This window comes from Ascidiella aspersa, chromosome 6 (genome assembly GCF_963924565.1).
Source record: "Ascidiella aspersa chromosome 6, kaAscAspe10.2, whole genome shotgun sequence".
NCBI lineage: Eukaryota > Metazoa > Chordata > Ascidiacea > Phlebobranchia > Ascidiidae > Ascidiella > Ascidiella aspersa.
The window spans coordinates 26973667-26979666 of NC_139452.1; positions in this window are offsets into that span (position 1 = coordinate 26973667).

Genomic DNA, 6000 nt, shown 5'->3' on the forward strand with positions numbered 1-6000 from the left:
TCAATTTTTATCTAAAAAACTCTTTGTTGAAAAGCTTAAGAGACCAAAAGAGACATGCACACATATGTGTGTTAACAACTGAGATCTATCCCTTCGAAGCTCCTTTTTGACCAACGACTACGGCTTACGTATGATTAGTACAACGAAAGAGTTTTAGTATTTGCCTTCCGAACAAGTATGAAGCTTCGAAAAGAAGAAAAAAGTTAAAAAAGATCTAAAACAACTTTGTTGAAAGACAGAATACTGACTTTAACTATAAAGCTTGATGCCAATTTTGTTTTGTTTATTTTCAGATGGCGAAGGAGCGGGTCGTGCCATTTGCGAGTGCGACAAACAGTTGGCGAGCTGCATTAATCTGAACAAAGACGTGTGGTATTTCTGGTACTCCTGGCCCTACCAGAGATGGTACTATTGTTGAACATTAACCAAAGTGATTTTACTTTTTCCGATTTATAAATCCTACTGGTAAATAATAGCCAGTTTGTTTGTACCGCCGCTGAATTTTTATACTGTGCAAAACATCAACCAAAGAGTTGGTACTATTAGTATAGACTTTACCAGATTGATGCGATTTCTATTTACCAAAATACGAGAAATGAAACAATCTGTTGAAACAATACAATGTTGGTTCCTATGATAAATATAACCAGGCATTCCTGTTTAATTCATTAAATAAAGTGGAATTTCTAATGGTTATTTAAGTACTTTAAAAAAATACTCAACTATTGGATATTCACAGAGATATGGTGCATTTTAATACACATTGTTGGAACTGGTAGTTTGTCATTCTGTTTGTTGCTAGAGAGAAGGTAGCATCATGTCAAGAGTTAAAAAGTACCTACTGTTATCTAGACTAAACGTCCAGAAGAAGGCGATCTACTTTCCACGTTTGACCTGCTTCACTAAAACTTCCTTTAAGAGTTTGTGTTAGCCTACTGATTGACTGTTCATATAACCCGTTACCACGTACCTAGTAAAGCGTAACGTCAAATCTATTAAACCCAAAGCGAATTTAGCAACTTACTGTTTGTTTTTGTTGATGTATAGTCCTAAAAAGTGCTATTTAAAATTTATTTACAAATAACAAAGCGTTAAACAACTATAATTGATTGTTTATATAAACTGTGGCTACCTGACATTGTATTAATCACAAAGCTCTTCTGGTAATTGTAGTTAATAAACTGGCTGCTTTTTATTACTCTTAGAAATAGTTTTCCCTGCACGATAAGTCTCAAATAAATCACCTTTTTCAATTATGGCCAGCAAATGATATGAATTTATAATAATAATATGGCACGAAATCTATAATCTAAAATAAACAAAACAGGTATTGAACAAGTAAATTGTCTGAATTTCTGCGGACAATTTTATAATGCGTTTAAAGTTTCCCACACTGTCAAACATGATGTTTTCCTAAATGAAAATAAAGCAATGTTTTGATTCATTGGTGGCACCCGAGACATTTCCTTGGGGTGAAGAGTAATATCTGTGTACATTCAATAACCTATGACAAATAAGTAAGTTTTATTTGCCATGCATAAGGATAAAAACAAATAAGCAAGTGTCGAACGAAAAAAATTAAATTGCATCCTTAACATCGCCGAAACATCGAGGACCCAGACCTTTAGTCAACCGTACAGTTTAGTTGTTTGGTCGACCTAACGAACTCCTCCGCCACTTTAAAGAGAAGCTGGTGCATTGAGGCCACAAAACTGATCAATTTCATATGGATATCAATAAACTCATTTGACTTGGAATATCAAGTTTAGTATTCGTATTCTAATATATCGAAATACCGCAAGAGCAGTATCATGACCCAATGCCAAGTGGTAGAACTGGTACTAGTCCGATACTAGGGTATGCGTGCCGATTCAATAACAAATTCATCACAATATCAGGTTTTAACTTCTGGAATAGCAAGACAACAGTATTGCCAATTGCATGAAACATTGACAAATGTATTGTGATCCAATCCCTTTCACGTAATCCCTGTAAATACTGGTAGTGTGACCACCTGGAGTAAAAACTCATGGTATGTAGAAGTAAACCTCTCCTAATCATGTCCAATGCACTATGTTAGTGACCTGTATGTTAGCAACCCTACGTAAGTTGGCGGTATATCTTACAGACTGCATATGTCGCCCACATTGTCTGTGTAGCAGGAGCGGTGAAACCGGACACTTGTTCAGGATTGTGTTAAGGGTAGTTAAGGGCTGCCGCAACTGTAGTTAAGGGCTGCCGCTAATCTATGTTCTGTGGTTGTTTCTTCTAAACTGTAGGTATTCGCTTCTATAGATTACAAAGAACAGTGATTTTTAATTCGTAGGTTGTAATTTTATAAGTCAATGTTTAAGCTATAGTTTGGATAGGCTTTGTATAAAGGCACGCTAAAATACGAAAATTCTCTTCTTAAACAAACGACTGCAACATTTCTGTCACTTAAAGGCAAATGTAATTGAAGCAAAGTAGCGGTTTTTAACCGGAGGTCCACGGAAAGTCGAGAAGACCGCAAAATAAATCATTAAGTCCCAGGGAGGAAATAATTAACGAGAAATTTAGGTGGGGTCCTGGGAAACAATGATTTAAAGCGATCAAAACTCGGTTGGCCAATAGACAAACTGCACGAAACGGCGCAAAAAGAAAGTATACCTTATGCGCAGCGCCGTGTAGATCAGGGGTGGTGTACAACCTGCGGCCATTGGTTATAATTTTTACGCCGTGCAAGTATTAAGGAAAATACAAGCGTTGGCGGCCGCTCGTTGATACAAACTTGTGTTTACCTTATTTTCGAAATTTGATTTTAAGTATAAAATGAGGCAGAGTTTTTATGTTATACGCGTGGCAGACATCAGTCTAAACTTGCCGGTCATTAGATTGACTAAGAGCATTGTGACCGTGTTTGATACAGTGCTTGTAATACTTCTTGAAATTGCTTTTCGTTGTTTTCGATTAGATAAACTTTCGAACATAAAATGTATTGCATTTCTTATATAATGGTTGTATTGACGGCTGGCTGTGCTGCCAGTGACCAAGTTTCCCAAATATCTCAAAATACCAAGGTAAGTTATTGTGTTTATATTCACAACCGCTAGCGTTAATCCAAGGTTAAAAATAAATGGTAAATAGATTCGAACATGGCCATTAACAAAACAATTGTTGGCATTTTACCACCTAAATTTTATTGGTGTGTATATGGTGGACCATCATAGTTTCCTAATTTATATGAAGCATTTTTAGGTAACTAGTGTAAGTGACGTGATTGATATAATGTTTACCTGCATTTTCTAGCGCGGAAGTAAATTTAGTACACAACTTATCAAAGCAATTTGATCGAAAAACAAAAAGGCGCAAAAACTTGGATGAAAAAACGTAACTTTCTCACCTAATGTTGATTTTAGAACGGAACGGTTCAACAAAAAAATACCGGAGAATGCGGTGCTAACTGGAATGGCTTATTTGGGAGGCTAAGTGCTTCATCATACGACAGAGTTGTATCTAACCTGGCCTATCAACTCGCTTGCTGGCAGGGCACGGGAACCAGTATTGTCGCAATCTACGTCTACTATGGATGTTGGTGCGGATTCGAATGTTCTGGAAGAACGATGGATAGAATCGATCAGTAAGAAGTCCTTAAGTCAGGGTTGCCAGTTAGGATTTTTTACAGCCAAATTTAAAAATTTAGGCTTTTTTTAAACCTCTTTTGATTTTATTTTATCTGAAAAAAATTTTTCATGAGTGTTATGTTAAACAGAGATCAAACTAACACAAAGAGAGAAAAATTGACAAAAAAAATCACAAAAAGGGAAAAATTGCCGAAAAAAAATTTCCAAAAGAGAAAAAATTGCCAAGAAAATTTTACTAAACGCGACAAAAAATTGAGAAAAATTGCCTCAAAAAGAGAAATTCAATGTACAAGCATGAGTATTTATTGCATTTTTTATTAATACAAGGAAAAACATACGCTTGTTAGAGTTGGTAGTACATTTGGCTGTTTTGGCTTTTTTAGGTAAGTTTGGTTTTTTTATTTTTGCCATCTGGCAACCCTACCTTGAATCAGTGGTGAAAGCTAATTTGGTATAACTTCCTTTAGCCCTTTCAAGGGATTTAGTTAGCGCAAAGATCCAGTACGCACCAAATGGTAATAAGAAAAAATTGCATAATTAGCAAATATTTTTTTAAGACTAATACTTCTGTTTTTATATATCAACAAAACAATCGGCCTAGATATTGACTAAAATGTTCATTGTAGATGCTGCCAAGCTCACGACTTGTGCTACAGGAGAATTGCGAAGAGTTACAAAGGACTACATAAATGGACCAAGCAATTGAGTTTTTTCACCAAATACAAAGTGTCTTGCTCCAACAGGATAAGCTTTTGTCGTAAGTGTCTAATAGTTCACAATTAGGGATGTCCGATAATATCGGATCGGAGCCGATACTCAATGCTAAGTGGTAGTGTTGGTGTTTGTAAAATACCAAGGTGGTATCGGTAACAATTCGATATCAAATTTACGTGGAAAATTCAGATATGATTAAAAATCGAACGCGGCAATTTTTGAAAGCTGAAAAATCGCAGGGGTTAGCGTGATTTAACTTAACTTCTCATCGCTAAACTAAAGTTTGAACTTTTGAAGTTGACTTTTTTTTTTGAGCTTAGTAATGACGTCATTTGATATCGGATACTTTTTGTCGAGTAAATTGTGCATCGGTACCGGAATGAAACAAACAGTATCGGGCACTTTTATTCGCAATTTGTTTGCAATAAAATTGTCGAGTGACATCCACCTATAAATTATGCCCTAAAGCAATTCGGTTATTATTTGTAGCTTGAAACGTGAAATATACATATACTGCCGACAAATCATTACTGCCTAAAATAAACTATTCTTACTCTTTTCCATTTTTATTAATAACGAATAAACATATACGACACAATAAAGCATTGCAAATTAGCTAAATAAAAACATTTTTTGGCAATAATTTATTTATTTAAGTCTGGAAACCGGTGTTCTACGACTTGCAGGAGGCTAGCGTGCTGCTGTGAATCATCAGTGATGTTTGCTGAGTAATCGGTGTTTAACTTGAACATTCTCTTAGCAGCATCATTAGCAACTTGACAGTATTTACATAGTTTTCCGCAACTTGGAAATCTTTATCCTGCGGTCAGTCACCAACTAGAAGCCTCAGGAAGTTACAATAAACGCCCGGAGATAAAAAAAAAAAAAAGAAAACAGGACTCCTAGCCGGCTCAATTTTCAATTCTGGTGCGTCCTGTTTCTGTTGAACACATCACTGGCAACCCCAGGCGTAATTTACTTAGCTTGGGTGTATCCAAAGTTTTTCTTGCCAATGCCGCTTTCTTATCTTCGTCCATAGTAGGGTGTGAACTAAACATAGAAAACAATACAGTTTCTTCATTTATGTACCAATGATGACTGCAGGAGCTTGTGGTAGGCAACCTACGCCAGCTGGTTGTCATATTTTGAACACTTTTCATGGTTTGCAAATTATCAGGTATTTATTGGAGCACCGGAACCAATACCTATTTTTACCCAAGTTGAAGCAAACCTGGTGCAGTGCTCGATGGATAAGCCAGGTCCTATACTGCCAAAAGGTGTGGATGGAACAGATAAGCTATAAACAAGATTTTGTAAACCAACTGCAGCGCATCAACCAGCCTATTGCCTTGTTTATGTTTCAACTTGGGTAAAAATAGATATTGGTTCCGGTGCTCCAATAAATGATCGACGTTTTGGCAAACCATGAAATAGTATTCAATAGGTTGCCTACAACAAGCTGCAGAAGTTGATAATTGGTACACAAATAAAGAAACTGTATTGTTTTCTATGCTCAGTTCACACCCTACTATGGACGAAGATAAGAAGACGGCATTGGCAAGAAAAACTTTGGATACACCCAAAAGCCAAGTAGATTTTGCCTAGGGTTTCCAGCGATCCGTTCAAAAGAAACAAAACGCACCAGAATTGAAAATTTAGTCGG